Consider the following 24,828-nt stretch of genomic DNA (forward strand, 5'->3'; position numbering starts at 1 on the left):
AGGGGGCTCAGGACGGGGTTGGGAGTGCAGGAGGGGTGCGGCAGGGGGCTCAGGGCAGGGAGTTGAGGGTGGGGTGCAGGAAGGGGCTCAAGGCAGGAGGTTGGGGTTTGAGGTGCAGGCAGGGGGTTCAGGGTAGGCGGTTGGGGTGTAGGAGGGGTGTGCGGTATGGCAGGGGGCTCAGGGAAGGGAGTTGTGGGGCGGGATGCAGAGGGGGCTCAGGGCAGGGGGTGGGGTGCTGGAGGGGGCTCAGGGCAGGAAGTTGGGGTGCGAGGTGCAGGCAGGGGGCTCAGGGCAGGAAGTTGGGGTGCGAGGTGCAGGCAGGGGGCCTAGGGCATGGGGTTGGAATGTGAGGTGCAGGCAAGGGGGCTCAGGGAAGGGAGTTGGGGCGGGGTGCAGGAGGGGGCTCAGGGCAGGGGGTTGGGGTGTGAGGTGCAGGCAAGGGGCTTAAGGCAGGGAGTTGGGGTGCAGGCGGAATGCGGGGTGCAGGAAGGGGGCTTGGGGCAGGACGTAGGAGAGGGCTCAGGGCAGGTGACTGGGGTGCAAGGTGCAGACAAGGGGCTCAGGGCGGGGAGTTGGGGTGCAGGAGGAGTATGGGGTATAGGCAGGGGGCTTAGGGCAGGGATTTGGGGGGCGGGGTACAGGAGGTGTTTGGGCTCCAGCTCGGCACTGCTTATCTGCAGTGGCACGCTCTCTGCCTGCCTGCCTGCCTGCCTGCCCTGGCCCCACGCCGCGCTGCTCACCACGTCCCTGCTTTGCCTCTGGTGGGCGGGGGGAGGAGGGGACAAAGAGCTCCGCGCGCTGCCCTTGCCACGCCGCCAGGTACCTCCCCCACAGTTCCCATTGACCGTGGTTCCCTGTTCCTAACAATGGGAGCTGCGGGGGGCGGTGCTTGGAGCAATGCATGGAGCCCTCTGTCCCACCTCCCGGGGCCCCAGAGACATGGTGCCATGCTGGCCGCTTCTGAGAGTAGTGCGGGGCCTGCGGCACCACAGGGGGCAAATCTCATGGGCTGGATCCAAAGCCTTGATGGGCTGGATCCGGCCTGCGGGCATTAGGGTGTGCCGGGGCACACCCTGTGCACATGCCTATGGTGCTGTCATGAATGCAATGAAGGTCAATTCTTGAATGAGTGTGCTGAAGATAATATTGTTGAAAACTATTAGAGAAAGTATTAGTGTACATTAGTGCAATGCTGGCTCAGGACTTGAAAATTGAGTGCCAGTTGAGGTCTTGAGGTGATATAAATTTGGAGGCATTAGGTCAAGCTATTCTGAGATGCAGTACTCTCCAAAAGATCTGGTTTTGTTTTGCTTTTAAATCACTTTCTTATATTGCTTTTTTCTCTGTCAGGTATGAATTTTCTCTTAATGTATGGTTTCCTTGCTGCTTATTGTTTGCTATGTGCTGAGGGGAGAGATTTAAAGAACTTTAAGTTGACAAGGGAATTAAGAAATTGCTTTTCCTATTATATATTTTTTTAATTTGCCATTTTCATAATTAGTAAAGCTCAAAACATTTTAATGAATAAAATTATTTCAATTGTCTGCAAGTGAATGAAGACATTCATAGTTCACAATTATATGGTAAACAATTTCTTCAAATAAAACTTGATCTGTAGCTTGTTTATGAACAGTTCATTGTGAGTATTCAGTATTTATAATTTGAACTGTTTTATATAAAACACACATCTCACATTGTGTGTTTCTGTTCCCAGTCTTGGAGGAATGCAACACTTAGAACCAGGATTCTAGTGTGAATGTTCACAATTAAAAATTCTGTGAATATTTTGCAATATTCATTTTAAAGCTGCCTGTTTCAGGAAACATTCCTATCAGTGTATTAACTTTGTAGAACAGTTACAGAAGGCTAACACGCAAGGGGGTGAGGGAATGGAAATTGCTCTGCAAATAAAAGTGTTTAGTCAGAAGCAAATAGATTCCAGTCTCTCCCATGTCATAAGTAAAGGTATCTGTTCCGGTTTTATATTTTCTCTCTTGAAGTGATGTTACAAACTTCCAAATACCTTATGATTTGTTATATAGAGTCTGTTTATAGGACTTTAGATCTTTCTAACATAAAGTCAATTTCAGTGTAAATCCAAGTATTCAGACTTGAAGTAGAGTTAGTACCATGTAATATTTTCACTTTCAAAATATGTAAACATACCTGTGATCTGATTCTGCAATGACTTGACATGCGGTGGGAGTAGTTTGTTGACTTCAGTGGGGCTGTGCACAATGGCTGAAGTTAAGCAGATCCCCATGTCTTTGCAGGATAAGGTCCAGAGGCATTTGTCTTTTAGAAAGAAAAGTCTCTGACCATGGTAAAAAAAACTGTGCTAGACTTACTGAGTCCCATCTTCTATATCTGTATCCAGTGCAGAGATTTTGGTACTTAAAGCTGTTCTGAAAGAAGGCTTTTTTTCCCTTTTATAACATGATTTTTTTGTTTGTGTAAAAATAAAACTCTTTCCCCACACATCTGTGTGGAGGGGGAGCTAAGGGTTGGAGGATCTTAATTATTAGTACTGGGTCTGCTGTGAAGAAGTCTTTGTCTGTCTGATGTGTGTTTGTAGGAGTAAGAACAACAGGCCATTTTGAAATGATTGTATCCAAAATTTATTATGTTCTGAAACTGACATGGCTTAACTGCATCAGCCCGATGAGCCATTGGCTTGGAGGAATTTTGACTTTTTTCTGGGAATTAGCACTATTTGTAGATAATGGGAAGATGATAGTTTTCTACAAGTGTTTGAAAGGTGTAAACACGAAGGAAGGAGACTAATAGGGTTGTACACTGGGATATAACCAGGAATGATAGAATATAATTGAGAGAGAAAATTTAATAATGAATATATGGAAAAATTTAATTTCTAAAATCCATTTGATGTGGCATATTCTTCCAAGGAAAGTGCCGTAAGCTCCATTACCTAAGACACTTATTCATTTATTCCAAGGCTAGAAGAGATCATTGTGAGTCTGAGCTCTGGTATAACCCAGACCATAGGACTCCTCCCCACCTACCCTCCACACACACACACACAAAATTTCTAGAGCATATCTTTTGGAAAAACATCCAATCTTGATTTACAAATTGTTAGTGATGGAGAATCTACCATGACCCTTGGTAAATTGTGCCAGTGATTAATTACTTTCACCAGCAATAATTTATATCTTTTTTCCAGCCTGATTTTGTTTAGCTTCAACTTCCAGCCATTAGATCATGTTATACTTTTGCCTGCTAGATTGAAGAGCCCATTATTAAATATTTGTTCCCTCTGTAAGTACTTACAGACTGTAGTCAAGTCACCCCTTAACCTTTGCTTTGTTAAGCTATTAGTGCCATTGTACAAGGCACCGCTAAGACCTTGTTTGGAATACTGTGTACAATTCTGGTTACCAGTGTTCTAGAAAGATTAATTTAAACTGGAACAGGTGCAAAGAAGAGCTACTAGGATGATGAGGGGAGTGAAGGGTTCATCTTATGTGAAGGGGCTGGGTGAGCCTGTTTAATCTAGCAAAAAGAGGTCTGAGAGAAGGTATAATTGCTCTCTGTAAATATATCCAGGAGTAAATTCCAGGAATGGTGAAGAGCTTTTTAAGCTAAAGGACAATGTTGGCACAAGAGAAAAATGAATATAAACTGGTAATGAACAAAATCAAACTGGAAATCAGAAAAAGTTGTCTAACCATCAGATTTGTGCGGTTCTGGGACAGCCTCCCAATAGGAGTTATGTGGGCAAACAACTTAATTAGTTTTCAGAGAGCTAGACAAATTTATGAGTGGGATTGTATGATGAGATTGCTTGTGATGGTGGGGCCAGGGCTCAGAAGCAGTGTTCCCTTTAATTTTTCTCACATATATGCAAAATGAATTTTGTTATGTGCACCAAAACGAAGGTTGCATGTGACACATCACCTCCATATTGATGCATATAACAAAATTAATGTGATGGGATGGGGCTGAGAGGTTTGGAGTATGAGAGGGGGCTCAGGGCTGGGGTAGAGGGTTGGGGTGTGTGGCGGGGTGAGGGCTTTAGCTGAGGGTGTGGGTTCTGGGGTGGGTCTGGGGATGAGTGGCTCAGGGCTGGGGCAGAGGGCTGCAGTGTGGGAGTTGGGGATGAGGGCTCTGGCTGGTGGTGCAGGCTCTGAGATGGGGCTGGGGATGAGCAATTTGGGGTACTGGGGCTACGGTGGGGGGAAAGGACTCCCCCAGCTCTTTCTCCCTGCAGCAGCACCTGAGCAGCACCTGGGCTGGGGGGGTTAGGCCCCTTTCCCCCGGCCCTGGCAGCTCCTAATCTACCTATAGTACAGTTGCCACAATTATCTGGGTATATCTCATGTAATCATTTGCCTGTCACTGCAGGAGCCACTGGCGTTGGTGCACTGCAGTCCCTCTGCCTGTGTCACATAATAGTCTAGTAGTCTGTGTCTCGTAATACTTTGCTCTAATTTAGGTTGTTGGGTTTAATGTGTGGGTGCTAGTGGCCTGTGTTATACAGAGTAAATGATCTGGTGTCCCCTTCTGGCCTTAAACTTAGTGACGCGAAGCTAGATATAGTGCGCTTCTTGAGTCTGTCATTATACGGATCAGAAAATATCTTTATTCATTCTTGTTTATGTTCTCTGAACCCTCTCCAATTTATCAATACCCCTACTGAATTTTGGATACCAGAACTGCATGCAGTATTCTAGCACAGAGGTTTTCAAACTCTTTTTCTGGCGACCCAGTTGAAGAAAATTGTTGATGCCTGTGACCCAGCGGAGCTGGGTATGAGGGATTTGGGGTGTGGGAAGGCTCAGGGCTGGGGCACAGGGTTGGGATGCTGGGGTGAGGGCTGTGGGGTAGGACCAGGAATGAGGGGTTCAGAGTTTAGGGGGGCTCTGGGCTAGGGCAGAGGGTTAGGGTGTAGGAGGGGGTCAGGGCTCTGGGCTGAGGGTGCAGGCTCTGGGGTGGGGCCGGAGATGAGGCATTTTGGGTGCAGGAAGGGGCTCCGGGTTTGGAAAGGGCTTAGGGCTAAGGCAGGGGATTGGGGTGCAGACTCGGGTGGCTCCCAGTCAGCAGCGGAGCGGCCAGCAGCTGGTCTGGCTCCTAGGCATGCAAGCGGCTCTCGCCTGCAGGCACCACCCACCCCCAGCTCCCATTGGCTTGGAGGGGGGGCTGTGTGTGGAGCCCCATGGCCCTCCCACCTTCGGAGCCAGACCTGCTGCTGGCCACTTCGGGGGCGCAGCGCGGTGTCAGTACAGGTAGGTACTAGCCTGCCTTAGCCGGGCAGTATTGCCGACAGGACTTTTAACAGCCCAGTCAGCGGTGCTGATCAGATCCGCCACGACCCAGTGCCTTACATTCCGCGACCCAGTACTGGGTCACGACCCATTGTTTGAAAACCACTGTTCTAGCAGCACCCACAACAGTGTTGAATACAAAAGTATAAACTCTCTTCTCCACTCGAGGTCTCCCTCTTCATGCATTCCGGGATAGCATTAGCCCTTTTGGCAACAGCATTGCACTGGGACTTCCTGTGCAGCTGATTATTCACCATGACCCCCAAATCTTTTTCAGAGTACTGCTTCCCAGAATAGAGTGCCCCATCATGTAATTCTGGCCTACATTCTTTCTTCCTAAATGTATACATTTATATTTAGCCATTTTAAAACACACGTTTGCTTGCGCCCAACTCACTAAATTACTCTGTATTAGTGACCTGTCCTCTTCATTATTTACCACCTCCCTAGTTTTTGTGTCCTATGCAACCTTACTGGTGATTTTTTTTTTTTTTTTGTATTGGACAGGAAAATGTAGAACAAAATATGTTGTGGAGAACAACTCTGTGCTATCAGTTATTGTACTAGATGATCTAATAGATCTTTTCTACCTTGGACTTGTGTGCTTCTACTTAAGAGTGAAAGAAGAATAGCTAACATTGGATATGCTCATCTGTATGTATGTGTGACTCATAATTGTAGAGGCATGTCTTCACCCTACAAGACTGAAATGTTCCTCTTGGCATTACTGATACACTGCTTTATTTTGGGTGAACTTAGAGACAGTTTATTCAGGTCCATTCTTGTTTAAACACAAGACTGAGTTTTTTCTTTTATGTCTGTTAGTTTTAGAGAGAAGAATCCAATGTTGGACTGTCTTAGACCTTACACTCAGTGCAGCTTCAGAGAGCAGTTCGGTTTATCTGACCTGAAGCAGAAGCATATGGACAACAAGCCAAGAGGACATGGGCTTTCAGTGCACTTGGAAAAATGATCCAGCATCAGAACTGGTTTGTATTTAACTTGTGGTAAGAGTGTGAATAACTTCAATAGATATGAATTCAAAGGGCACAATTTTCTGAAAGTGTGGTCTTTAATTTTCAAGTATATCTTCTTCTACTTCTTAAATGATGGCCACCTGCCATTCCTCCTGTACATAGACATGTCTAATATGGAAATTGTATACTTGTGTTAATATAAGCTATAGTGCACCTGGCTAGGCTCAGTTCTGATAGGTGTGGATAGGGAGGGACAAGCATTTAAAGGGTGCCCAAAGCCTGTGGGTACACTTTCAGCTGAAGGTTTTTGTCTGGTCTTTGCAAATACAACTTGAACACTCTGGGCTGTTTGGGTCCATCACTGATCATGTATTCTCATGGGACAGCTTTGGGATATAGTGCATTTTTCCATTTCACTTTTCCTGGAAGCTGACTACTTTTCTCTACGCATTCTTTGTCACGGTAAGTCATAAGAACAAAAATTCATGTCTTTTTAACCTCAGGAATATGGCTACTGGTGAAGAGTACTCTGATTCTTCAGCTAGTATAGAATATAGTGGCTCACTTCTTCAGATGAGCAAATAACACCAGTGCTCCATGATTTACATTGGCTATTTGTTTCTGGAGCAATTACTGGAGAGAGCTGTTCTGCCACAGCTATTGAGATCTTCTGGGTCATTCTGGCTGTCTGTTTCAGAGTTGAAGCATGCCACAGCCAGTGGAAATGCTTTGTCCTAGTCACGTGGAAAGAGAAAATGCAATGGATGTGGATTAATTAGGTTGCAGCTTTATTTATTAACTTATCTGGGAAATAACTGGCAATAGTTTGTACAGTGATTCCTTCCTTAATCACTTCTACCTGGTGGAGGGCTGCCGTCGGTCCCCCAGTCCTCCACAGCTAGTCCTAGCCTGGTGCTGGGACCCCAGCACTTTCCTCTCATATAAGGGTTAACCCCATTTCCTCAGTCCCTTTCCTCAGTTCTTCAGTCCCTCAGTCCAGCTTCTTTAGAGGATGTATTCCTCCTAAGTCTCTTTCCAGTTGATCAAGGAACTGGACTATCTACGAAACATGAACTTGCACTGGATGCCTGTCAACCGGTAAATTGCAACAACTTGAACCTTACTTCCTGACCTACCCCACAGAGTCACTGAGCTGCTGTGGGGAAGGCAAACCCCCCCCCCAAAAAAACACTCCAAAAAACCCACGCTGTGCTGGCCAGACTGGTGGTGAGGGAAAAATTCCTTCCCAGTCCCCAAAGAGGTGTTTAATGCAGTAGCTCAGCAGTTCTCCAGCTGTGGGTGGGGCCCCAAAGTGGGTTGCGACCTGTTTTAGTGGGGTTACCAGGGGTGGCATTAGACTTGCTGGAGTGGAAGCTGAAGCTTGAGCCCCAGGACCAAAGCCCTAGCCCAACCGCCCAGGGCCGAAGTCAAAGCCCAAAGGTTTCAGCCCTGGGTGGTGGGACACAGGTTACAGGCCCTCCACCTGGGGCTGAAGCCCTTGGGCTTTGGCTTTGTTCCCCCCATCTGAGGTGGTGGGGCTCTGGCTTTCGCAGGACTCGGGCAGGCTTAAGCTTCGGTCCCCCCTTCTGGGGTTGTGTAGTAATTTTTGTTGTCAGAAGGGTGTCGCGGTGCAGTGAAGTTTGAGAACTCCTGCAATAGCTGCAACATACCAGAAAACCTGGTCCTATGCTAATCCCAGGGGCAGGAGATACTAATGAGGTGTGAGAGGGAGCTCAGGCTGGAGGGACAGGGTTTATATATTCTTTCACATATGTGCAGGGCCAATGGCTTACCTATCTCCCACTGGCCTGCCCATTAGCTCAGGTGTTGCCTTCCCTCCCTTCCCCCGGCCACTCCCTTCATCATCCTGAGGAGAAAGAGACTCTTAAAGCAGTGACTACTCTTTTTTCCCCCACCAGTCCGGACAAAGCTCTCCACCTTGAGTTTCTGCAGTTGGAATGGTCTGTGGGGGGCCTGTGTATCTGGAACTTCCTGCCTCCAGCACTCCTGTTTGGTAAACTTCAGGTGTGATGTAAGGCCTATTTGTTTGGCTAGGCTAGTGGGTCATTTTATTGTGGAAGTGGGTATTTATTAGCAAGCAGATTTACAATTGTTTTTCTGGATGTAATGGGCCCCAGTGATGTGCTGGTGGACATCAGTGGGTGCCTGTGTATGCTATTTCTGAACATTCGCATGAATGCTCTTGGTACCATTGGTTGACTGCAATTTAAATTCGTAAGGTGATGTCTAAATGTGAGAATCCCTTTTGTACAAAACAACAACTGGATCCATTATTACTTAATCTGTAAAACTTTTTTACAGTGACAATACTGCGATCATTTCATGTCTGAACCACTGGAGGAGATTACCAAGTGATGGGATAAATACTCTATCACTTACAACTTTTAAATCAAAACTGACTGTCTTTTACAAAGACGTCACATAGTGCAATCACAAATTGTGCTCGATGCAGGAGTCACTGGGTGAGATTCTGTGGCCTGTGATTAGCAGGAGGTCAGACTCTGTCTCTTTTCCCAAAGGAAAGAAGAATTCTATAGTCTAAAATTTTTCAGATGTACCTGCATGTGCCTCTGGTATTTCTGAATACATATGTGGTCTTCAGCATCTCTGCAGTACTATATGTAGATTAGGTAGTGATATCATAGAAGTGTATGCCAGTCATAGCTGTAGTCTTTACTGTTTAGCTTTGTTTATTTTATATGCTGAAAACTACATAAAATAATTGTTTAAAATAAATAAAAATTGGGCACTGACAATAGAATCAGATATCACCAGATAACGATCTATTGTTACACAAATGCTTAGGTGAAGTTGCTACTTATTTTCAAAGTAGGAGATACTTGATATATGTAGCAATAGAATAACATCTGTTTGATTATTATACAAAATATGTGAGTTTTAATTGCTTTAGATAACAGACTTGTTTGATTCAACCAAATGGAGAACAGGTTAACTTCAAAAGTACAGATTTTTCAAAAAGTACTTTGATTCACGCAGACAAAAATTGGGTTATCTCCAGTATAAATCGTTCAATTTTATTAAAGGGAGTTTAGTCATCTAGCAATCTGAATTGCAGGCACAGGTTCCTTGCATATGTTGTAAAAAGGAAATGATGTGTATACTTTAAGAATTAAGAACAGGGGAATGCTTTCATGAGAGCTAAGCATCCCTATTTTCTGTACATATATTCATTGAAATGTCTCTTGTCCTTGCCTTTGAATAGTGAGTTATCATCTAAACGGTTTTACTGTTTTGGTTATGCACAGGAATGAGCATAATATGGGAAACTTCCATTTCTTCTGGGAATGGGCCTGAAAAATGGTTTTACTAATAAATATTCTCATTTAAATTTCAACATGAAATTCTTGAGGAAATGTGACTTCATGAAGAGAATACTGTTCCATTCATTTACTATTCTGTAATTAATCAGGGTTTGTGGTTAAGGTGGAATCTTTTCACTGGGGAAGTAGAATTGCTTCTTGAGTTGAAACTGACTTTATCCTGGTAAAAGCAATCAGGTATTCAGACGAGAGGCCCAGACCTACACAAAACTGGTCTTGCTTCATCCGTCCAATGCTACTTTCATTCATCCATGATGGTTTCATGACTTAATATTTTCAGTTAGTAGAGCATGTGCTTCTTGAGTACCTGAAAGAAGAAACTGAACTGGATCCACTAGTGCTGATGGTTCCAGTGGGCATGTCATCTTTCTCACTTGATGAAGCAATCACTCCATTATTTCCATCACTGCTTGACAACTACAGGCAATGCCAGGAGCCTTTGCAGAGAGTGGTGACTGAACTCCAGATCCCTCTTGAAGAGGGCCATGACATGCAACATAAGCTTCTTGACATTCTGCAACCATCTGGCCCTAGCAGAGCATCCCTCCCAGTGGACGAGGCCATTTTGGAACGTGCCAGGACAGTGTGGCATACCTCTGTCTCCTGTGCCTCCAACCTGAAAAGGGCCGAAAAATGTTGCTTCATGCTAACTAAATGGGTAGAGTTCCTGTTTACCCCTGTTGCAACCCAGACCAGTGAGGGGTTGTGTCACTCCCTGCCTTGCAACTCTGGGTGCCTTAAATGCTATGCTGCTGTGTCTAACAGTCCAGACATCAATAGCCAGCCTACAAACATGAAGGTCACACTTGACTTCCACCACTCAGTTACTGTTCGCAGAATGACACCAACTCCCGCCAAGCCCCAGAATTCCCCAATACCATCCCCCTGCCATGTCCAGCCCACTCCTGGAACACTCACAGAAGTTACTATGTTTCTGGCTCCTTTAAAGAGACAGAAACAACAGCTTGTTATCTTGACTGGAGTTAACAATCACTTCGATCAAAGGACTTGGTTGGTTTAGATAAAAAGTAAAACAAGGTTATTTAAGCAAAAAGAGAGAGGCTTTACGTGAGTTCAAGTATATGAGATAAAGATCGGAAGGTTTATAAACAACTCAAAGTAAAAATATGCTTTATAATGGCTAAGGCCCAACTTAACAAGCTGCTGGCTTTGTTTGAGGTAGTTTTCTCACCAATCTTTCTTTTCCAGCAGTGGCTGACTAGCTCTTAGTCAGGTCCTCACAGAGTCCAAGGCACTAGTTTTCCTTATCTCCTTGGGTGAAGGATAACTTAGTGGTTCTGTGCCCTCTCTTTATAGTCCAGTAAACCTTTGAAAAGTATCGCTCTCAAAGTTCATTGACTCCTGCTTCAAGGACAGGAAGGCTTCCTGGGGGTGCAGTATCCATCCCCCATTGAGATTAAGTGATCACATTTTTCCCGCTTGTTCTGATGCCTTTGTTTGCCTGTGATACAAATATACTTTTGTCTTTTGGTTACACCTTGCTCAATTTATACGGGAGACACATTCAAACGGGCAGAACCTCGTTCCTTTATCTGGAAAAAAAATCTGTTTATAATTTTCCCTTGCCATGCCTGGTTTAAACATATTTTAGCATAATTCCAGCATAACTGTATTGTCCTTTGTGGGCTGACCATACATACATACATCCATCATGCAAGAATATCAGTGATCAAGGAGTTATCAGTTTTCCAGCAACATGTTACATGACACCTTTTAGATGCCGATTATAACAGTAATGAGTTGGGGTCCATTGAGCTGGTTGGACTAGGTGAAACTCACTGCTAGATACCCTGTGAGAGCCCTTTGCCTTCTGGTATAGGGATGCTCTTAAGGTCGCACCCACCCAGCTCTCAACTCCTTAGTAGTGCAGGCACCCATGGAGAGATCCAGGCTACAACACGCTAAATCAGCTTCAGCTGACAAAGGCAGTAAATGTCTTGACCTTCTAGGGAGGAAGGTATTTTCATCAATCAGCCTCCCATTCAAAATTGTTAACTACCAAACCATGTTAGCAAAATACTGTTTCACAAATTATTGTAAATAGGTGGAATTCAAGGACAAACTTCCCCAGGAGGACAGGGATCAATTTCAACCCCTCATCAATGAGGGCAGACTGGTGGCTAAAAATTAACTCCAAGCAGCAGTGGATACAGCTGGCATTGCATCTAGAATTATTGCCATAGTTGTTATGAGGTGAGAATCCTGGCTTCACTCTTTGGGGTTCTCTAGGGAGGTCCAAAATATCATTGATGACTTGCCCTTTGGTCTAATTGCTTGATTGAGAAGACTGATTACTCACTACTCTTGCTTAAAGACTCCAGGATAACCCTTCACTCCCTGGGCATCAACACCCTGGCCCTGAAGAGAAAACCACACAAACAAGCTTATAAGTCCAGACCCTCTCCCTCAACCGTTTTATCATCAGTGCCCTTACAAACCACCACACATATCAAAGGGTGCAAAGACCCGGATATGTGGCTCCCTCTCTTCAACTGCGACAACTCAACCAGGGCACTCAAGACTGCATACCTGAATTAGATGCCATCCTATACTGTCCCCCTAACTTGTGGTCGCTGCCTCGCATACTTTGCCCACAACTGAAGGGCAATAACAGACATGTGGGTGTTAAAGATCATTCACTCTGGCTAGATGATTGAGTTTTGCACATCCCAGTCGCAAGCCTCCTTCCCCACCTCTCTTCAGGGACCACTTCCTAATAGAGGATCTCCATGTGAAAGTGGGCTCTTGTCTTCAGGAAGGGGCTATAGAAGGGTCACCTCAACATCAAGGGAAAGAATTCTACTCTCCATATCCTTTAGTGCCTCAGAAAAATGAAGGATGGAGACTTATTCTTGATCTACAGCAGCTGAATGTCTTTATTTGAAAATCAAAATTCTGCATTGTCATGGTATAATTCCCCACTTTGAACCTTAGCGTTCAAAAGATGGGGTACCAGCATGAATTCCTCCAAGCTCAATTACCAGCTTAGTACTTGTAGCGCTGCCACCAACCAGGAATTCCAGTGCCTGGTACACTCCGGTCCCCCAAAACCTTGCCCAGGGACCCCCAAGACCCAGACCCTTTGGATCTTACAGAAGGACAGTAAACCCTTTCCCTCACCGTTGCCTCTCCCTGGGTTACCCTGGAAGATCACTGTGATTCAAACTCCTTGAATCTTAAAACAGAGAGGAAAATTCACCTTCCCCCTTCCTTCTCTCTTCCCCTCCCAGATTCTCCCTGAGAGAGACAGTAATCCTAACACAGAGAGAAATTAGCCTCTCTCTCCCCCTTCCCTCCTTTCTCCCCGCCAATTCCCTGGTGAATCCAGACCCCGTCCCCTGGGGTCTCACACCAGAATAAAAAAACAATCAGGTTCTTAAACAAGAAAAGTTTTTAATTAAAGAAAGAAAAAACAGTAAAAATTATCTCTGTAAATTTAAAATGGAATAGGTACAGGGTCTTTTAGCTATAGACACTGGGAATACCCTCCCAGCCTAAGTATACAAGTACAAATTAAAATCCTTTCAGCCAAATACACATTTGAACTCCTTCCAGCCAAATACACATTTGCAAATAAAGAAAACAACCATAAGCCTAACTCGCTTTATCTACTTAGTATTCACTATTCTGAACTTATAAGAGCCTGTATCGGAGAGAAATCTGGTTGCACGTCTGATCCCTCTGAGCCCCCAGAGTGAACAACAACCAAAAATCTAACAGCACACACAAAATTTCCCTCCCACAAGATGTGAAAGTATCCTGTCTTCTGATTGGTCCTCTGGTCAGGTGACAGCCAGGCTCACTGTTCTTGTTAACCCTTTCCAGGCAAAAGAGATATGAAGTACTTCTGTTCCATTAACTCTTAACTCTCCGTTTATGACATGCATGGTTACATTAGCATTGATAATCCCCTTCTTGGAGGAAAGCAAACGGTTCATGGAACTCAGCATTAAAGATGCTTGCTTTCATGTGGATATTCACCCATCTCACAGACAGCTCTTCAGATTCCTGATAGGAGAGGAGCACTACCAGTTCAGAGTGCTCCCTCTTGGACTGGCAACAGCACCCAGTAGTGATGGTCCAGATGAAATGAAATGGTTACACCATCTTACTGTATCTGGATGACTGGTTCCTGATGGGCAGATACAGCAAGGAGGTCCAGTCAGTGACACTGTTCTTGCTTTGTCTTCTGGCATCCTTGAGTGTCTTTGTAAACAATGAAATGTCCACTTTGGCCCCCGTGAAAATCATAAACTTCATTTGAGCAACCCTGGACTCTACCTCAGTGAAGGCCCACCAGCCTATGAACAGATTTCAGACCATGAACAGACTGATAAAACTGTTCACTATCAGACCCTGCACCATAGTCAAGGACTGTCTTTACCTACTAGGCCACAAGGCTGGATGTACCTACGTAACACTATTTGCTGGGCTTCACCGCTTTTACTTGCAGGCCTGGCTCTAATCTGTTTACTCACCAGGTAGAGACAACATGAATACCAAAGTGACAGTCCCTCCCAAGGCCACAGCTTCCCTCATATGACGGATGAACCTGGGAGATGTGCATGCAGGAGTGCCTTTCCTTCCACCTACACGTGACGCGACCATAATCACAGATGCATTCCTGAAAAGATGGGGAACCCATGTGGACGCTCACACTGTGCAAGGCACATGGTCTCCTTGGGAGGCCAGAATGCATATCAGTCTTCTGGAGCTGAGCATAGTCTGCCTAGTATGCAATTCCTTCCACTGTTTTGTCATATCCAGATAAGGTCAGATAATGTGATGAATGTATTTTACATAAACAAAGTGGAGCAAAATCTCTTCCTGTCTGTACAGAGTCGCGGAGTTTAGGCACAGAATTCTCTGGCCAACAATCTCAGCAGGCACTTCTCCACAGACCCCAAATGGGAGATACATAACTCCCTTCTGAACCTATGCTGCTCTAGAGTAGGACTTCTGGGGTGATGCCCTTCTGTTATGCTATACAGACTGTCTGATACATTGGTTTTTCTCCCCTTTGCCCCCCTGCTTCCTCAGGTTCTATGAAAAATTCTTCATGACAGAGCCCAGGTCATTTTGATTGCACCCAGGTGGCCCAGACAGTTCTGGTTTCTGGACCTCCTCCAGACATCAGCCCATCCTCCTATCAGTATCTGACCCTTTCTAGATCTGTTGACTCAGGAGAACTGCAGGATCAGACATCCCAAGCCAGACCTTCCTCATCTCACAGTATTTTGATGGGTGTCAGACCTAGAGCTATCATGTGCAGAACCCGTTTGAACTGTTCTCAATCACAACAGAAAAGGCTCCACCATATAATGCCATCTAGCTACATGGAGGTTTTTCTGTAGAGCCAGTTACCCTTAGAAACAACAGGCATCCCTGCTGTTTTAGACTATCTCCCATCCCTCAAGATGTCAGGACTTTCCATCAACTTGCTGCATGTCTACCTAGCAGAAATCAGTGCCTTCCTCCTCCAATAGAAGGCCACTCTATATTTTTTCACCCTACCATAGTTCAGTTCCTGAAAGATCTTATTAGGACCTTTCCACCAATGGTGAAACCCACACTGCAATGGGATCTCAACCTGGAACTCTCAGTACTTACTGGAATACCTTTCAACTGATGGTCACCTGTTCCATGTCGTCATATCTGTTCATGAAGGTCCACTTTTTAATCGCTATCATATTGGGCAGTAGGTGAGTGAACTGGGAGCACTCGTGGTTGACCTGCTATGCAGTATATTTCATAAGGAGAAGGTTCCCTTTGTCTTCTGCCAAAATTCATCCCCAAGGTAATTTCTGAGTTTCACGTGAACCAAGCTATTCAGTTACCAGTTTTCTTTCCAAAACTTCATACTTCCGGTGAGGAGAGGAGACTGCACTCTCTCTCAACATCAGAATGCCAAATCATATCTATCTGCAAAGAATGAAACCCATTAGGAAAACAGCAAGGTTATTTGTTGCTATGCCAGAGCAATCAAGAGGACAAGCTCTTTCTGTCAGAGATTCTTTAAGTGAGATATCTGGCTGCATCATTCTGTTATCAACAGGCAAGTACTCTTCCCGCAGACAAGGTGAGGGCACAAGCAACTTCAACAGCATCTCTTCAAGAAGTATCTGTACTGGACTTTTGTAAGGTAGTTACCTGGAGTTCCATCCACACCTTTATGAAGTGTTGTTTCTCTTCAGCAGATGCAACTATTGGGACAGCAGGCATCTGTATACCATCTGCATCCTCACATCCTTTTACTGTTTGAATATTGTTTGAATATTGCTTACCAATCACCCACGTGTAAAATACATATAGGGACCAGCATTCAAAGAAGAAATGGAGGTTATTTCGAGATGTGTGGTCTCTATCAGTATTCCACTACCCACCCTCCTTCCCCTCTGCTTTGGCTTTAGTTTGATTCATGTTAAGAGGAACTTGAGAGGTGTTGGTTCACAGTGCCCCTTATGCTCTCTTGGCTCAGAGCATAGGGAAGCAACTTCACGGGTGCGGCTCAATGAACATTCCTTGCTAGAAATCTCTGGTCTCAGGCACCTGGAACACATGCGTGACCATGTGTGGAATACAGATAGGGATCACGCATCTTGAAGAACCTCCAGCTACAGGACAGTAACCTCTATTTGTATTTAATAACATGTTAATTAATATTTCCTAACACAACTAATTTTTTTCCAGGATAGGCAAACCCCAGGTGTGATATAAAACAGGGGCTCCCTGGAGGTAGTCAGGCTTAGCAGTCCCCTGGTAGTTGCCAGCTGCTCTATCTCTGCAGTGAATGCTTGGTAGTATCTGGCAGTAGACATTAGGGTGAGCCTGCATGACTTTTACAAAAAGCAGGCATTTAAAAATGCTATGCAGCATCCTCTGAGGCATTCTGCCTGTGTATGCCTTGCACAGAATGCCTCAGAGCACTTCTGCTTGGTTGCCATGCTGTCACATACCCCAGTGCATTTGGTACCAAATTTGATGTTTTGAATCCAAAAAGCATGTGAACAAGTGTTGCACCGCTTTAAACAAAAAGAATTAAACATTCACTTGAATAATTCCAAGGCAGCTGACAGCTTGGTATATTTTTTAAACAGCATGATCCATTGAGTAGGCAATTGGACTGAAGTCAGGAGTGCTAGGTTCGGTTCCCAGCTCTGCCATTGCCCTGCTGTTATCTTAGGCAAGTCATTTAATTTCTCTGTGCCTCTGTTTCCCCATCAATGAAATGGGAATAATTTCATTTACCTTCATGTGTAAAGCAAGTAGAAGCATTGACCATTAAAGATAAAACAATTGATACCTGGATGATAGATCACATCTACCCTAAAAATGGTTGAAAGATTGCCTAGTTGCTTAGATTACCAATTACAGTATTTGGAAAATCAAACCTGTGTCAGAAATGCCAGATATATCAGAGTCCCAGGGAAAGAAGTTGAGACAGGTTTAGTTTTGCTGCTATAATCCTATTCATGTTAAAATGCACCAGAGGAATGAGACAGGAATCCTGTGGAAATAATTGTATAATCATTTTTAATTTCATTATCACATAATGCTTATATGGCAGGGGCTAAATTAAGGTTCTCACAATTTGTAACTTTTGAGTGCTTGACTTTGTGACTTTAATGATCTTTTTACTTAGTTTTTTGAAAAGTCACTGCCTAGATAATATGAATTTTAACCCCAAAAAGAGGGTTCTGTGGCAGAAGCTAGACCTGAGGGCACTGAAGATTTAACTCAGCAGGACATCAAACTTCAGAAGATCAGATTCACTGTTTGTTGCCTCCCTGCCTTGCTGTTAAGTCTGAAAAGTTTAACACCTCATTTATTTATCGACAGATTAGGGCCTTTATTGGAGAAGTATGCAAAAGCCCTTTCCTTTCTGAGGTCATTAATACCCTTTCAGGATCCATAACCTCATTCTCTGCTAGAAAGGCACAGGTAGTCACAGAAGAAATGCTGGGCTGCTAGATGTCTGAACATTTACAGTTTTACCCGGCATCATGAATTTGAGATCATTCCTCCCTTAGAAACAGCACTAGGCAGTTGAGTCCCATGTGCTGTGGTTGGGGCTGCTGTGCTAGGAGTTTTGGTTTAAAGATTTGGAGTTACAACTTGTGCGTTTTTTGCTCTGACTAGAGGAATTTCTTCAGTTCCTTCACACAGACTGCTTTCCTGTGCTTTGTTCACACTGTTTGTTCCCACCTTCCCTTTGTTTATGGACTCAACTTTCTCCAAATCTGTCTTTAAGACAAAGCTCAAACTTTTTTTTCCTCCCCTCTCCTTCCTTCCAGTTCATTTTTCTCACTGTGCTGCCACTTGGTTCTTTGTCTCTTCTGCACTGGTTCTAACCAGGAGCTTTCCCTCTGCTTGTGTAGCACAGAAGCAGGACAGAACTCTGAGTCATGGAAACTAGATTAGTTCCCATCTACCTGAAGAAAACCCTCCATTCACTTTGCCTCTCAGGAAGCCTCCCAACCTCCTGTGTTACCTACCTTGCAGAGCACAGGAAAATTCTCTGAAACTGAGGAAGAACGTTTTTTAACCTAGCATTGACCTTTCTCTGCCTTTGGTTTAAATGTTGGGAAAGATAATGTGTCTGCAGGGACTTTTTGCTCTGTGGGTCTCCTTGGCAGTTCTCCTCAATGTGATATATCAGCTGGCCAAGAAGATTATGAAATCCAGGGAGGGCCTCTGTTCAACTTCTGCTGATGCTGGTTAGAGGGGCTCCTCTGCATCTCCTGTCAAGAAGGGGAGGTCTCTCCTGTTCTCTTCAGAGAAGGGAATAGAGCTAGCAACAGTGCAGTCACAGCAGTGAAAGACTTGGCTCAAACCCCCTCCCCCAATGTCTGCTTCAGTAATGTTGGTATCATCTTTTCAGCAACGAGGAGACAAAAGCACAGGTCCCCATGGAACCAATTCTCTTGGAAGGACTCTAAAGACTCCTTTTGAGAAAACACTAGTGATCCAGACCATATCAGATTGCTCTTCCAGCTAGGTTCTAGTATTGACCCTTGGGCAAAATGTGACCACATAGAAATAAATCCCTTTCCGGACAATGTTCTCTTTTGGGGTCACTCAGAACAAGCCCTTCAGAACACCAGTATAGCAGGTGCTCTTACCTTGAGATTGGAATGTCTTGGTGTATTTTTTAGTGCTTTCCCTTATGGTAGAGGAGTTTGGCTTCCACCCAAACAATAAAATTTTCCCTTTCCAGGGTGTACAAAAGTAGCTGAGTAGGCTTTCAGTTTTCCCCAGGGGTGAACACTTTTCCCTCAGACTCATTAATGCCATGTTCTTTATATCTGTAGTAGTTGCCCTTGCACCAGGACTAAGCATGGTAATGCAGTACTTTGAAGGATGGAGCTTTCTCTGACCTCACTGGAAAACCTAGGAGTCCCTAAATAAGCACAAGTACAAACTCAAGATGTCAACCCCAAAAAGCTCTTTTCCTTCTACTTACTCCTATGCCCTGCAGTTCTCTTCTGTTCTGAGCTTGAAATAGACCTTTGTGTAGTCCTTCTGTTCTTCCCAACATGCCTCACAGCAGACTACAAATGTCAGGGTCCCTATGACTACATCTCCCAGAATTCCGTTGCTTGAGAGGCCAAGTCCAAGCAACAAGTGAGCTGGTGACCCCTGTTATTAAAGTGACCCAGGGACACTTGTTTCTTCAACATCATCATTTTTTAGTAAATTTCCAGATGAACCAGCTAAATCTTTCTCAGAAAATTCAACATCTTTAAGTTAGAATCAACAAGGAAATAATCTACTGTCAAAGAATACTCCAAGGATTTGGAACACTTTCTATACCTGGTGCAAGGCTGAAAAGCTGAATCCAAAGTTTCAGATTCTAGAACTTCAGCAGAATGGTTTATTTATGTGGCTTGTAGTGACCAACCTCTCTATACAAACATATATATCTCTCTGATTTTGTCTATCCTAGGAACAAAAGTAAACTCAGGGAGAAAGCTCTATTACTTACTCTTATATTATTTCTTAAAGCAGCATCCCTTCTGAATCTCCAAGAAATACATAAAATGGTTTAGTGGAAACTACTTCTAGTTTCAGATGCTGTTATGAAATCACCCTTCAAGGTCCTTCCATCTGTATCTCTCTTCTGTGTCTCCATTAAATGTACTTCCTGATCTCTAACATGCCTGCAGGTTGGATTTCAGAGCTGGAAGCTTTGTCTGTGGGATATTTTTCCCCACAGGTAAAGCTGTAGACTAGTTAGAGCTAGCCTTTATTGCAGAAGTAAATTTAAATTCTGTGTTTTACAACTCCCAGGAAATGTTGCTTCCTTTTTTTTTTTTAATCCAAAACCCAAGAATTTAAAAGGAAGGATTGGCACCTGCTTAATGTCTGATGAGCTATCAAAATGTGTGTGATAAGGACAGAATTGTTCAGAAAACCAAAAACATATATTTGTCCCCTACTGTCCTATGGTTGCAGGAAAGAAAGCATCTATAACCTCAATTGCTGAAACTTTGTGCATGGGCAGTTTACCAGGTTAAAGGTATGAATCCTTTGGGATTCATTAGAGCTGTCAAATGAGAGGCATTTTCATTTTTTGTGGACAGAAAAGTCCTTTGAATCTGATGAAAAAATTGCAAGGCTGCTACATGGTAATCAAGGCATATTTTCTCCTGGTATTACAAGCTCCCTGTAAAAGCAACGGTGGATGCAGCCTTTGGCAGAATTCTGCAGGCAGTTACTCCCTCACAAATCACTTATTATATAATGTTGTGTGCAGCTATTCTAAAGCTCTTTCTCAGGGTTTGATTGTTGTTGAAAATCTCATTGTTGGAATAGTGAGTTTAGATACATAGGGGGAGAGAGGAATTTGTCCTCACCTGAGATTTTTTTCTCCTAGAAGCCAGGTTTGTCATCTCCCTCCAATATACGAGGGGGAGCAGGGGACACCGGCCTTAGATTACCTTAGCCTTCTACAGACTTTCCTTTTACTAAGTAGAAAGTTTATGGTGCAAACTGTTGGAGTTATTTTAGCACAATCCATTTGTAGATATAAATTCAGATTTCAGCTCAAGGAATCCATCTCACTAAGGCAGGAGTTCTCAGCCTGAGGTTTGAGAACAGGTATCAGGGGATCAAGACCACCCTGTATTGCTAAAAAGAAGGGAGGTCCTGGCTACATCCCAGTTACATGGGAAGGAGATTCCATTGTGCTAAAGGCTTCCCTCAAGTAGGTGGAACCAAGCCAGTTCTAGTAATTGACAACTCTGTCACAAATTCCTACAGTTTTAAGGCCAGAAGGGACCATTAGGTCATCTAGTTTGACCTCTGTTATACGGCCTCACATTTTACCCAGTTACCTCAGTTTTGAGCCCAATAACTTGTGTTTGGCTAAAACATCTTCCAGAAACTGTTTGATTTGAAGACATCAAGAAAATCCTCCACTTCCCCTAGTAGTTGTTCTAATGGTTAATCATTGTCAAAAATGTGTGCAGTGTTAATGTTTCTAGTTTGAATTGGTCTGGCTTCAGTTCTTATTCTGGCTTTCTCTAAAGAACCCTTTAGTACTCAGTATTTTCTCCATGTCAAGTAGGGTGACCAGATAGCAACTGTGAAAAAACAGGACTGGAGATGGGGGGATAATAGGCACCTATCTAAGAAAAAGTCCCCAAAAATGGGACTGTCCCTATAAAAATGGGACGTCTGGTCACCCAAATGTCAAGGTACCTATACACTGTAATAGTCACCTCTTGATCTTTTTGATAAGGTAAACAGACTGCAAGACATTTTCTGTAGCACTCAAGTCATTTTTGTTACTATTTTCTGCACTATCTCCAATTTTTCAACATCTTTTTAAATTTTGGCACCAGAACTGGATGCAGTATTCTGTGTACTGAGGAAAAATCACCTCTCTACTCCTGGTCACCACTCTCTTCTTTCTACATCCAGGGACTGCATTAGTCTATTTTGCCACAGCATAGCACTGGAAGCACATGTTAATTTTTGTTGGTTCATTACCACCCTTTTATCCCTTTTGGAGTCACTGCTTTCCAGGATACAGGCCCCCATTCTTTAGGTATGGCCAGCATTTCTTGTTCCTAGATGTATAACTTTGCATTTGGTATGTTAACATGCATTTTGTTTGAATTGACCCAGGTTACCAAAAAATGTAGATGGCTCTGTATGATTGCCCTGTCCTCATTATTTTTTTACCACTCCACCAGTCTGTCATCCACAAATTTGATCAGCAGTGATTTTATATTTAGTTCTAGATCATTGATGTCAGTGTTGAATAGCATCAGGCCCAGTGTTCCCTCTAATTTTTTCCTTCCATGTGCGGAATGAATTGTGTTATATACACCAATATGGAGGTGATGTGTAACACATCACCTTCATATTGGTGCACATAACAAAATTCATGTGGGTAGGGGTGGGGCCGAGGGGTTTGGAGTGTGGGAGAGGGCTCAGGGCTGGGGCAGAGGGTTGGGGTGCAGGGATGAGAGGTTTGGGGTGCTGGAGGGTGCTCAGATGCTCTGATGGGGAGAGAGGACTCCCTCAGCTCTCTCTCCCTGCAGCAGTGCCTGGGTTGGGCCGGGGGAGGCGCTTATCCCCACCATGGCAACTCTGGGCGTGGGGCTGCAGGATAGGTGTCCCAGCCCCACCAGGTCCGTGCTTGGAAGGAATGCCGCTCCCCCAACTGCAGCAGGTCCCCAGGAGGGTTCCTTAAGCACTTGTGTGGTGCTAAATAGACTGCTCAGCAGCCGCACAACTTACAGGGAACTTAGATCAGGTCTACTATCTATCCCTGTGGAATCCTATTAGACACCCCGCCATGATTCCTGATTGATAATTACTTTTTGAGATCAGTCAACTAGCAAATTCTTAATCCATTTGTGTGCTTTATTGATATTGTATAAAGTTAAATTTGTAATTAGAATGTCATGTTGTAAAAAGTAAAAAATAGCTTAAAAAATCCTAAATTTCTTACATCTGTACAGTTACTTTTATGAACCAGACTTGTAATATCATCCAAGAGTGAAATCAGATTTATTTGACCAGACCTATTTTCCATAAAACCATGTTTACTGACATTAATTATACTACTGTCTTTTAATTCTTTTTATCAATTGAATTTCATATCAGCTTTTCTGTTGTTTTGCCTGGGATTGATATAAGGCTAATCAGCCTATATTTCCCTCATCCTGCTTGCCATTTTTTAGCATGACATTAGTACTCTTCTACTCTTCTGGAATTTCCATGGTATTCTAAGATTTATTAATGTAAGTGAGCCAGACATCTCCTCAGCCAACTCTTTTAGGACTGTTGGGTGCAAGTTATCCAGGCCTGCTGATTTTAAAATGTTTATGCCTAATGGATCTTGTTTAACATCCTCATTGGTTAATAAATGACTGGAAAGTACTTAATATACCTATATCGCACAAGGGATGATGATCCTGCTCCTTTCCAAATACAGAAAAGAAATATTCATTGTACCCTGCATTTACTGAGTTGTCATTAACAATTTTATCATATCCATCTAGTAATGGAGCATATCATTGCTAGGATTTCATTTGTTCCTAATATACTTACAAAATTCCTCCTTATTGTGCTGACCCCGCCAGCCATGAATTGTTCCCTGATGTCTTTAGCTTCCCTTATCAGTTTTCCATACTTCGTAACTTATTTATATTGATTACTGTCTCTTTCCTCTTTTTTCCATGTGTTTTATATTGCTTTTTAAATTTCTAGTTGTTGCCTTCACTTTGCCACTGAACCAGGATTCTTTTAACCAAAGTTATCCTCTTTCTTCACTGTGGATTTGTGGCTTTTGGGCCATCTAATAAAATCTACTTGAAGAACTCTCAACTTTTGTTCGTGTTTTCTGTCTAAATTTTTCTTCACACATCTAGCTTACGGTTCACGCGCTGTGCTATACTACGTGTCTGTCTGCCTGTGCACCTTAACTGCAGGTCAGGGTGGTTTTTGTTTAGTGTTTTTTGCCAATAGTGTAAATTCAAAATGGAAATTATTCTCTCTGTAAAATTAATGTAAACAGCAACTGCTGTGGCTATCTAATTGGGAGTCCAGGATGGAGAGGACTTTGCCCTGGTTTTCAGAAATGGGTGTGCCTTTGGCACAGGTGCTTGGCTAATTTGCTGTGATGTGTAGATGAAGTGTCCATTGTGCCTGGAGTTCAGGATGTGGCTGCATTTAGAATCCCGTTCATTTAGATTTTCAGTCTCTGAATTTCCTGATACATATTACAGATTTCAGTCAATCCTTTTGTATTGCTATAATATAGATTCTGTATTCTGCTTGCAGCTGCCTTCCAATATATGCTTATATTTTGGTTATTATTAACTTATAATACCCAGGAACCGTTAATTCTGAAAAAAAAAATGGACAGAAGTAAGTCCTTTTTCTGCTTACAAAATACATTTTGTTTGTATAACAGATGGTGGTTATTTGGATATGCTTTTATCATACAGGGCATATGGCTGGACAGAAACTCATAAGAGAAGTCACTAAATGGAATTATAGCTCCTGTTCCTTTCAGCAGAATGGCGGCAATGATGTATTTTATCAAATTCCTCTGTGTATCTCAGTCATTAACAATGATGTTTTCATTATCATCCTTACACATACACACACACACTTGCTTGTGCCCCTCCCAGCTGGTAGGCTCTGTGTCATAACCCTGGGAAGCTCTGTTACAGAGGTCTGATTGGTGGGCTCTGTTTATTCTGTGACCAGATTCTTCTAAAAGAAGGCAGGCCATAGCTGTCTGAAGCTGATTGGCTGTCTCCCTCTGACTTCCCCCATTTCCCTTTCAGAGCACACACCACAGAAAGCTCCGTGCTGATTCCTAACACAGCCCAATTTACATCCATTCATGAATCTGTGACGTCAGCAACCTTCTGTGCTCCTTTTTCAGTGGCTGCAGGATTGTGTGGCTGGAATTTCCTTTTATTTTGCTAAGCTCTTTTTTTTACCTTCCATCTTTTTAAACCAAGAAAATGGACCATCATGTGTAGGAATTCTCCATCCTTGTGAGTATTTCATCAAATGCTTGTGGGGGGCATCTGTGGGGGTGTGTGTAATGCCAGTGTTACCTTCTCATCATTTATTTGATAGGGGCAGATGGATGGTGCATTTGTGATGTGGAGAGACTGAAAAAATGATGCTGAGGGAGAGGCGGGGAGAGAA

At 43.6% G+C, this 24,828-nt stretch overlaps 1 protein-coding gene across 3 annotated transcripts in view; it reads left to right on the top strand.

Moving 5' to 3' along the window:
• Positions 1-24,828, top strand: part of MAP3K13 (mitogen-activated protein kinase kinase kinase 13) — a 159,989-nt gene that overhangs the window by 37,224 nt on the left and 97,937 nt on the right. For 2 of the 3 annotated variants that reach the window (XM_030576405.1, XM_030576404.1), the window contains exon 3: positions 6,111-6,274. The gene's annotated coding sequence lies outside the window, so the exon portion shown is untranslated. Of the gene's footprint in view, positions 1-6,110; positions 6,275-24,474; positions 24,672-24,828 lie in introns of those variants that run through there. The other variant, XM_030576406.1, reaches the window with a different exon arrangement.

Source organism: Gopherus evgoodei, chromosome 9 (genome assembly GCF_007399415.2).
Source record: "Gopherus evgoodei ecotype Sinaloan lineage chromosome 9, rGopEvg1_v1.p, whole genome shotgun sequence".
NCBI classification, from domain to species: Eukaryota; Metazoa; Chordata; order Testudines; family Testudinidae; genus Gopherus; species Gopherus evgoodei.